Below are 10,398 nucleotides of genomic sequence, written 5' to 3'. Positions count from 1 at the left end.
AAGCATACATACTGAATTATTACATAAAAGTCAGTAACTGGCAAAACTATAATGTTTAGGAATGCATGCTAAGATGTACAAGTATAAATAAAAGCAAGGAAGTGATTTTTGGAAAAGTCAAAAAAGTTGTTACCTTTTAGTCGGGGAGAAAGGAATTATGATTAGGGAAGGGACACAAGTAGGGCATCAGGGATGCTGATAATATTCTATTTTTAACTGGGTAACAATTAACACGGGTGTCTCGTTGAACAAGTTGTGCATTTATGATTTATGCACTTTTCTTTATGTGTGGTATATTTCACAATTTAAAAATAAAGCTTTAAAAATACAGAGATTGAAAAAAGTCAAAGCCAAATCTTTGTTTCAGACTAATGTGACTCCAATTTCTGTCCATTGTCTCAGGACCCTGCAGATTCTAGACTCTCGGCAAAGAGAGGACAGAGGCTGTGTCTCATTTCTCTCAGTATCTGCCTGCCAAAATCTTCCAACTTTAAAGCTAACCTGACTCCAATTGGTACCTAACAGCCACCAGCCAACTGACTGCAGTTAAAGACACCTTGTTCCAGCTGCTTTCTAGTTTCCTCTCATTTCCCCATTCTCAAACTATTCTTGTTCCATTTCAGTTCCATCTTTCTCTTGAGTCTTTATTCTGTCTTCTGTTTGCAGCCCTGTTCCTTCCTTTTGGACTAATGGCTGAGTGACCCAACTGGATTTCCTTGGCTTGAACCTGAGCAAGCCCTCTCTCTCTAAAGACTTGAATGCCTACTCCCTTCACTGAGTGGTTTCTTCTGTTCCTGGCCAACTCAGGTAGGGTATCTACCACCTCCCCCTCCCTAGATCTTATAGGGTTAAAGTGCCTTATCTCAAATCCTTGGCGCCAAATGTTTCAAAATTCAGAATTTGGGGAATTTTATCAAGGTAATCATGTGTATTTGCCAATATCACATAACACCTCTAGCAGGTTGCGGCATAGCTCCCCATAATCAAATACATTAATATTTTTGTCATGAAATATATGGATGTTCACACTAAGTGGGATAAAGAAAGACTGTCATAATGTAAGTTAAAATGAGTTTTAACGTCAAACTTATGAGAAAGTTTTTGGTTTTCAGAGCTTTGTGGTTTGGGAAGTGAAAATAAAAAATAGGAGCCCAATGCTTGTTTGGTGGATGGATGGAAGGATGGAAGCATAGAAGGACACAATGAATTACATGTGTTTATCATCCCAAGTGACAAATGTGCATTTAACAAGAGTCTTCATCACTTTAACCAATTGTGGGCACATCAGATTCCACCGCTGGCAAGAGGAACACTAGTAGAAAAATCTACCACATAGGTCTGCTACCAGAACATAGATGGCCTGCCTGGGGTCAAGTGGCCATCCCTGGGCCACTCTTCTGCATAAAACATCCATCCAGCCCCTTTTCCTGGCTATGAGTGGGGTAGGCCTAACTAGAAGGGAAAGTTATGGATATGGCAAGTACCTGGGGCTGTTGGGTCCAGTTGGAAAGGAATGGATGGGCTTCAAGCACCAATTTCATGTGGCCCTCCTTAAATAGTATTGTTCTCAGCAAGGCTTTGCAAAGGTATTGAGTGGAATTAGTTCAAGATCACCCTTCCCAGCAAGTACTCAGAGTGCAGTAAGTATATATTTCTAGGAAAGGGTACAGTTAGGTGTTTTTTACTTCCAGCCACCTGGGAGTGTGGATACTACAGCTTATTGTCCTGGGATGCTTCAGAGGCAAAGCAGTGAGTTCCAGGAGAGGCTAGCAAGGGACTAGAGCATGAGTCAAAGCCAAACCCTCAGGTTCCCCCTCCCAGGAGACACCAAAGAATCATGGGAGACCTCATCAGGAGAAAACCACGCAGCCACTTCCAGGACCGATGCCTAGAGGAGAAGCTCAGGGGAAGGTGGATTTGAGGAGAGGTTAGGAGGCTCAGCCTTAGAGCTCCAGAAAACTGGGTTGTTTACTCCTAGAATATGGAAACTGAGTCACCAGGTAGGCATCTCCCATAGCTCTGCCCCAGGCTTTTCCATCTTAAAACAGTAAGACAGGACTTACATGAGCTCTTCCATCTTTTTCTGCTCTGCTTTCCAGAGTTCATGAATCTATGATTCTCTTTTAAATAATCTTTGTCTTTTTTCTCATAAGAGTAATACATGCTCCTTGTTGAAACTTTGAAAAGTTAGGTAAATATATAAATGTTTAGATTCACTTATCATCCCACCCACCTCTTACACATTTGAGTGTATTACCTTTCTGCTTGCTTGCTTTTATTTTCCATGTCTTTATAAAATTGTGATCATAGACTTTTGTATTTTGAGTTAGACACTTAAGTATATTGTGAGCATTTCCCATGTCACCACAAAAGCTATCATTCTAGTCTAATTTGAATATCCACCAGATATTGTGGGCACACTTAGTAAGGATAAAATGTGTAGCCTGCCTTTATGGAACTTATACTCTTGTTGAGAAGATGAGGCTGATATACATGGAACCAATAGTGATAAATACAAATGGAATATAATGAAATGTCACTTTGAGGGATAGGCTGGAAAGACAGTAAGAATCCAAAAGAGGGAAAGATTGACGTGGGTAGCATTATAAGTGGAGGCTCCTGGAGAAGGCAGGACTTAAATTGGCCTTTAAAGGATAAGAAAAAGGAGAATGAGAAAGGTAGAAGCATGAAGAAAACAGACACAATGGGGGAAAGCTGGATTGAGTAATCCCAAACCCTTTATGCTTATCATTGTTGTTGATGATACAGAGCTACCCAGGGCCAGGATTTCAGGACTGTTCAGGGTCCCACCTAATATATGAACAAATAAACCCAGGTCTCTAACCTAAAGGGGATTTGGAGGCTAAATGCATGAAAAATGAAGCACTGGTATTGATATGGCAGTAGCTTAGACTCAGACCTTTTTCCACTTAGTAACTGACTTGTTTCTTTGCTGCATCTTGAACAGTGATGGCTCAAACATCACGGTGCTAGTGGCCAGAGTCACCAGTTGTACAACTTCCTAGCTAGATAGCTGATTACATGACTCCAGAGCCCTAGTCACAGTCAATCCACTACTGTGGGTTGGTAATCACAAAAAGAGGGTAAACAGAAAGAAAGCCCATGTCACAAGCCCCCTTCTTCATACACTGAAGACACAGCCAAAAGCTTGTTGTAAATGTTAATTAAGTCATTAATTTGTGATCTGAAGATCTCCCCAGTGGAACTAGGAGTTTCCTAAGGACAGAAAAACAGTGGTTTGAAGAACAGTAGAAATGTTCATGAAATACCACAGTTTAAGATTCATTTGTGATGCATCAGAAATGCCCTTGCCTATGGTCAGGAGACTTGCCACTAACTAGCTATATGATTTTGACCAAATTCTATTACTTCTTGGAGTCCATCTCAGTTTTCTTCCTCATCTGTAAAATGGAAACTATTTCAAAGTTCCCTTTTGGCACCAAAATTCTATGAACCTACAATGTATTTGGACCACCACCACTTTTCAGATTTCAGGATCCCCTACAACAATGCAAATAACCCTAAGAAAAGGCTACATCTTACCCTGTGTTGCCAGTCACCACCATACCTGGGAATCGAAGTCCTTTGGGGAATGGGACCAGGAGAGCGAGCAGGCCCAGCCAGAGGGGAGAGGCACAAAAAGGAGAAGTGGGTGGACCCCAAGATGTCACCAGTTAAGCAGAGAGAGGATCTTGATACCTCCTCCTCTATCTGCCTGTCCCCTGAGTGCCCAGCAGCAGGCTGTGCTTTACTGCATGCCTACGTAGGTGCCTGCTCACCACAGGGTGCCCTAGCTGCCAGCATGCTATTCCAGGCCAATAGGAGAACCCTGAGGTGAAGTACCCTGGGGCCAATCGTAGGTGGAAATATCTCTTTAATGGCCAGAGAGAGTGTATCTTTGGCTGCTTTTCATTGGTTCAGACCAACTGAAGGCTCTCTGGACTCTCAGCCAATGCCGAGCCATTAGCCAACAGGAATGGGCTTTGTTGCTGGATCTTGTTTTTGTCTAGGGCTGATGGGTAACCCTGCCCCAAGGGCTGCCTTGTCTCCTCATTATCATCCCTGACTGAAAACTTTTGCCATGAACACAGAAGGCATGAGCAGTGGGACTTAATCAAGGCAGCTCAGAGGTAGGCATGCTTGGGGCCAGGGGCCATGCCTGGGCCCAGTCCTTGCAGGTGAGTGCAGGTGAACCAGCAAAGGGAGAGAATAAACAAGTAGAATTGGTGGGCATGGGCACTGTGAGATTAAAGCTAAGGGCAGGTCTTGACAGATCAAACTCTTCCTTCCTTCCCACAAGCCATGAGTATCTGAGAAACTTATCCACAATCCTATGGTTCCCCCTTTACTCTTTCTCTGTAGCCCCAACCACAACCAGGGAGGGGTTCCTCCCAAGAAAGTAAGAAAAGCTTATTGGAGAAGGTGTGCCGGCTCCCACTTGCAGGCTGGATTCCCTGACTTAGGATGCCCGCAATGGTCAGAGATATAGACTTGGTGACTCTGGCCTTCAGAGATACATGGATTCCATAATATTTGCTTCTAACATCTCAGATTATAGTCTGACTATCTCCTCATATGCTTTAAGGAAGGCTAGGGGTGTGGGTTCAATCCTGGGTGAGCTGGGTAGCCTTCTTCACTTTGGTCTCTGACCATTGACACAATTATTAGTCCCACCCAAGGGCAAAATCTCTAACCTGAACAGCTATTTAAGCAATGTGTACACAGGAGGCAGAATGAGAGAGTATGGAGGATACAGTGAAAAGCCTTCCCTGTTTCTGAAAACATTCAGTCTTACATCAAACACTCACTGAATGCCTTTATGAGGCAGACACTCTACTAGATGCTAAGATAACAAAAAGGATTAAGACACATGAACTTTTGGTGAATCCCGCCAGGGCAGAGCCAGGGGGAAGAGTGTGTTTTAAGCACTAGTGATCAACTACCTTTAAAAATTGACCTGAGGTTATAGTTGGCTTTGGAATCCCCCAGAACTGGCCCTTGGTAAAACTGATCACAAATGTCTGTTTACAATGCCCCTTAAGGTGCTCCCGTATTAAAACTCTCTTGCAGAAAAAAAAAAAAAAAAAATGTACTTCAAAATTTATGTAAGACCTTGGGCAAGTCAATTCTCAATCCTCCCCTCCTTAAAATAACAAGCTTAGGCTTGGGGCTGTGAAGCCCTTTCCAAATCTAATAGACCCTCTAGGAGTCTATAGTAGCAGTCATTTACTCATTAGTATAGATTTAAGTAGCTATGTTCCTTTTCCCTGGATTAGCTATATTTTAAGCTTTGTTTCCAATTGTGTAATGAAAGACTTTGTCACTTAAAGATTTTGCAGGGATCTGCCTACATTTGTGGAAGGGAAATGGAGATTAAAGAGGTATAATAAACCTCCCCAATATCCTAACATCCTCTTTCCTTGGGCTCTAGGGCCCTGCACTCTGTTGAGGTTAATCCCAACAGATTACTTAGTTACTAACAAAAAGAATCATTAAAAATAAAAAACTAAGCCTTATTGGGGGCTTACAATGATCTAACACCAAGAAACTGTTGCAACAATGAACCGGAAAAGCCTAGTGAAAAGTTCTGAGCACATATTATGCAGGCTCAGGATGCAGAAATTGCAACAGCACTTTGCCCCTTGCTCTTCTCTCCTGTCTGTTTTGGCTTCCTTTGGAGCCTGGATCTCAGTCCTACTGGCCGTAGATATTTTGAATGATTCAAGGTCAGGAAAAGGGACAATGATTCAGAAATGCACATCATTCCTTAAGTACATTTAATTGTAAAATACATCTAATCAATCCGATCCCCTGTCTGAACCTGGCAGCTAAGAGAAGCAAAGCAAAGCTTTTGCGTTTCACTCCAAACCAAAATAAGAAGCTAAAGGCGGATGGGGGAGGGGATGGGATCAATGAATCCAATCAATGGTCTATATTAATGTTTCTTATATGATAGTGCTGATTTGCAGCTTTCCAGGTGCCAAATGGCATCTGGGAAACATTACTCCATCCCCCAATTGACGTAATAATTAGATTGCATAAATGGTTCCTCTGTGCTCACTGCCAGCCCAAGAGACAAATGTTATTGGTGAGCCAATCAATCTTTCCCCCCGTTAAAGTTTCAACTTGTGTCAGCAATTATGCTGTGGAGGTCGAAAGCCACCCAAATGAGTGAAAACTGGCAAAGATGAATTTCAGGAGTGGATTATACTGCACTATTTCCCAGCAGAGTGTGTATGGTCAGAACCTGGACAGGTACATGAACAGATCTGCAACTGGATATACCACCAGGGGCCAGAAGAGGAAAGAAAGTCTAGTGACATCTGCAATATTTTGCTTTTCTTTATTCCAGTTGTCTCCTTCATACTTAGATAAACCAAGGGGCTGAGGAGAGCATGGCAGGGGAAGGCATTAGTAATTTGTTATTAGTCTTTGTGATAGGCTGAATAATGCTCCCCCTCCCATAAAATCCATGTTCTATTCCCCAGAATGTGCGAATGCTATCTTCTATGAGACTTTGCAGATGTGATTAAATTAAGAATCTTGATATAGAGAGATTACCTTGGACTAGCCAGCTGGGCCCTAAATGCAATCACAAGTGCCCTTATCACAAGTGTCAGAGAGAGAGATTGCAGACAGAAGAAGAAGAGAAGGCAACGTGACCATGTAGGCAAGGATTGGAGTGGCGTGGCCACCAGCCAAAGAATGCCAGCAACCACCAGAAGTGGGAAGGGGCAAAAGATGCATCTCCCCTAGAACCTCCAAAGGGAGCTCAGCCCTGCCAGCACCTTGATCTTGGCTCAGGAAACATATCGGACTTCTGGCCTCCGGACTTTGAGATAATAAATGTCTATTGTGTTAAGCCACAAAATTTGTGGTAATTTGTTACAGCAGCCCTAAGAAACTAATATAGACCTCCATTACTAAGCCCAGGTCACAGGTAGAATGATAAACAACCTTCCTGTTGTATTGTAAAGAGCATCAAAATCCTTCTCTAGCCAAAATAGGCCCTCAATCTATCATGATGCAATGTCAAGGACTAGGAATCCAAAATTCACACATATATGTCAACATTTCTACTTTTTGAGCAATTCTTTCTTGTTACTACGTTGCAAACAGTACACATAAGCCCTTGTTTTCCACTAGTCCTTTTGCATGAATTTATGCATCCAATTAACTCCAGCCACCAGGCAGGCCTTGGGGGGACAGGGAGGGACACTGAGCAGGTAGGGAAATACGGTAAATATGTCTAAATTGAAACCACTATTGGGCTCAAATCAAATCTTTTTTAGTAATAACACTAAGTAGGGCCTTTAGGAAAACAAGTCATGGCAGAACTAACTTAATTTACTCTTCTGATAAGGTTACAAGGCTTGTAGATCGGAGAATGTTGTAGACAGGATGCATCTGGATTTTAACAAGGCTTTTGACTTAGACTCTCATGAGCCCTTTATAGATAAAGTGAAGAAATACAGACTGCAGGTGAGACTCCAGAGGTAGCAGGTGGCTGCTGATATGTGGATCAGGGTCTCTAGTGATAAGTCACAGATCTTTACATCAGTGTCAGTCAAGTCACCACTCTTATCCAACAGCTCAGACAGATGGCATGCTCTCTGGGAGTGAGGATGCTGGGAAGCTAGAGGATCTAGCTAACAGATTGGATGGGAGACTCAGGATCCAAAACAGTCTCAGTAGGCTGGAGCATGGGCTGACCTCTGTGAAATGCAATGTCCAGCATTAGGAATTCAAAATTCACATGTACAAAGACAGGCTTATATACAGAGCAGCCGTCAGCATAGAGAAGGCAGAGGAGATCAGTAGGCACACAGTTGGATGAGTCAGAAGAATGGTGAGGCTGGCAAAAATAAAAAAAATTTAAACAATAAAAGCTAAACGTAGCTTCATTTGCTTCTCTGGAAACAAGAGAGAACCGTGCTAACACTTGATTATTTTCCATTATCCGGGCCATACTGGGTTCAGTTCTGGGCAAAATTCCTTTTATCTCCCAGATGTATTATTTTTAAAAAACTAAATAAAAACAAAAGGTGGAGGGTAAATGGAGAGATGTTGGTCAAAGGATATAAAGTTTCAGTTAGGAAGAAGAAATTCTGGAGATCTATTGTACAGCATAGTGACTACAGTTAATAATAATGTATACTTGAAAATTGCTAAGAGAGTATATCTTAAATATTCTCACTACACACACACTAAGTATGTGAGGTAATGGATATGTTAAATAGCTTGATTCAATCATTTCACAATGTATACATATATCAAAATGTCACATTGTACACTGTAAATATATACAATTTCTATTTGTCAATTACATCTTAATAAAGCTGGGGAGAAAAATACAAAACAAAAACAAAAAAAAAAAAACTTACCAAAGTGCGTAAAGTGAAAATTGACAGCATTCCTCCCTCCCAGTACCTAAGGCCAAAGGTAATTACTATTAACAGAGTACTGATTATCCTTCCACACTTATCTATGAAATTATTTATGATGTACAGTTTATTAACACAAATGAAAGCATGCTATATATATTGTTCTTGGCCTTGCTTTTGATTTAACAACATATCATGAGCATTTTCCCATGTCAGTGATCATAAGAGCTAATAATTACTGTTCATTTTCCATGTACCAAATACAATTCTATAAATACTTCATATTTTCATTCAGTTAAAACTCACAATAACTTCCATGAGATGAAGAATATTATTATTATTCCCACTGTAGAGAAAAGAAAACAGTTCAGAGGACTTTCTTAAGATTACAGTTATTTAATGGCAGAGGTTGGATTTGAGTTCAGGTCTGTCTGGTTCCAGAACCTATGCTCTTAACATCTACACCAAGCTGCCTCTTAGTTCTTTGAGGGCAGCCTCATTAAAAAAAAAATACAGCATAGGAGTTTATTGCATCTGTATCATAATTTAATTAATCTTATGTTAGTGGACATAAGATTGTTCTGTTACTGAAAGATTTTTCAGAGCTTTTAATATGCTAATGTGCATTATGAACCTCTTAAGAGGTGGATATAGTAGGCAACGTGTCCAAAACTTCCTTAACCATGGCATCCTTTTCTCTCACAGAGTACTTGAGAGACTGGAGCATTGGGGATCAGATTTTGGTGTGCATCTGCATCATCTGGAATGCTTTTCAAATGCAGATCCCCAGGCCTCGACTAAAGTGCTTCTGATATGGATAATTTATAGACCACACATTGAGAAATACTGCTGTGTGCTGTGGGATTAATATTTGATGTGTAAAATGAATATGAGTGGCTACATAACCACAGTTTTATCGATCAAAGACATGACTAGCTGGGAGACAGAAACACTCTTTTCCCTTCCCTCCTCAGGTCACCTAATCATCAGAACCTTATTCACTCCAATGCAAGAAACCCACATCAAGGATGCATTAATCTGGCATCCCAGTGAGCTAAGTTCCCAGGAGACTAAGCCACCAGTGACCATCACACCTCTCCACCTCCCTCAACGAAGAACTCTGCCACTACTGAAAGTATAAGATAATAATAGATTAAAATCAATTAATCAATAAGTTAATATTCCATGCATATGCTAACTCTTACTATTGGGACCTCTTCTTTTCAGTTTCTGTCATCTACAGATACATTAAGAATAGTCTGTTTCGTTTCCTTCCTTCTTTCCTTCCTTCCTTCCTTCCTTCCTTCCTTCCTTCCTTCCTTCCTTTCTTTCTTTTTCTTTCTTTTTTTTTTTTTTTTCTGAGACAGAGTTTTACTCTTGTTGCCCAGACTGGAGTGCAATGGTGCGATCTCAGCTCACCGCAACCTCTGCCTCCTGGGTTCAAGCAATTCTCCTGCCTCAGCCTCCTGAGTAGCTGGGATTACAGGCATGCACCACCATGCCCGGCTAATTTTGTATTTTTAGTAGAGACGGGGTTTCTCCATGTTAGTCAGGCTGGTCTTGAACTCCAGACCTCAGGTGATCCACCCGCCTCGGCCTCCCAAAGTGCTGAGCCACCACACCTGGCCTAAGAATAGTCAGTTTGTAACACAAATATCTGCAGAACAAGAATTAACCCAATAGGGACAAAAACAAATATGAGAGAATAAATGTTATTATGTGTTTTTTAAACTGTGAGTTTGGAAAAGTACAAGATGTCTTGCTTGTGCTCTCAAGTGATATTTAATATCAAATCCCACTCACCATTGCAGGTTATTGCTTAAGGGTCACCTGAGGTCAAAGTGGAGACAGGAGAGAAAGGACAAAGGGGGAAAGGATGAGAGGGTGAAGACATATCCAGAATGCTCAAAGGAGTGCTTAGGAGGGAGGCTCCTGGAAACATTCATCTCCAGTGAGTGGACAGGGGGGCTTACTTGAGAAGGAGCCAGAGTAG

General features: G+C 41.5%; 1 long non-coding RNA gene across 1 annotated transcript in view; it reads left to right on the top strand.

The window, feature by feature from the left end:
• The first annotated feature begins 669 nt into the window (after nt 1-669).
• Nucleotides 670-10,398, top strand: part of LOC123570907 (uncharacterized) — a 54,836-nt gene continuing 45,107 nt past the window's right edge. Inside the window, exon 1 of the long non-coding RNA XR_010584356.2 lies at nt 670-807. This is a non-coding gene — a long non-coding RNA (uncharacterized lncRNA). The remainder of the gene's footprint in view (nt 808-10,398) is intronic.

The sequence above is a fragment of the Macaca fascicularis genome, chromosome X, assembly GCF_037993035.2.
Source record: "Macaca fascicularis isolate 582-1 chromosome X, T2T-MFA8v1.1".
In the NCBI taxonomy this organism is placed as follows: domain Eukaryota; kingdom Metazoa; phylum Chordata; class Mammalia; order Primates; family Cercopithecidae; genus Macaca; species Macaca fascicularis.
This window is presented reverse-complemented; position numbering and strand designations above follow the sequence as displayed.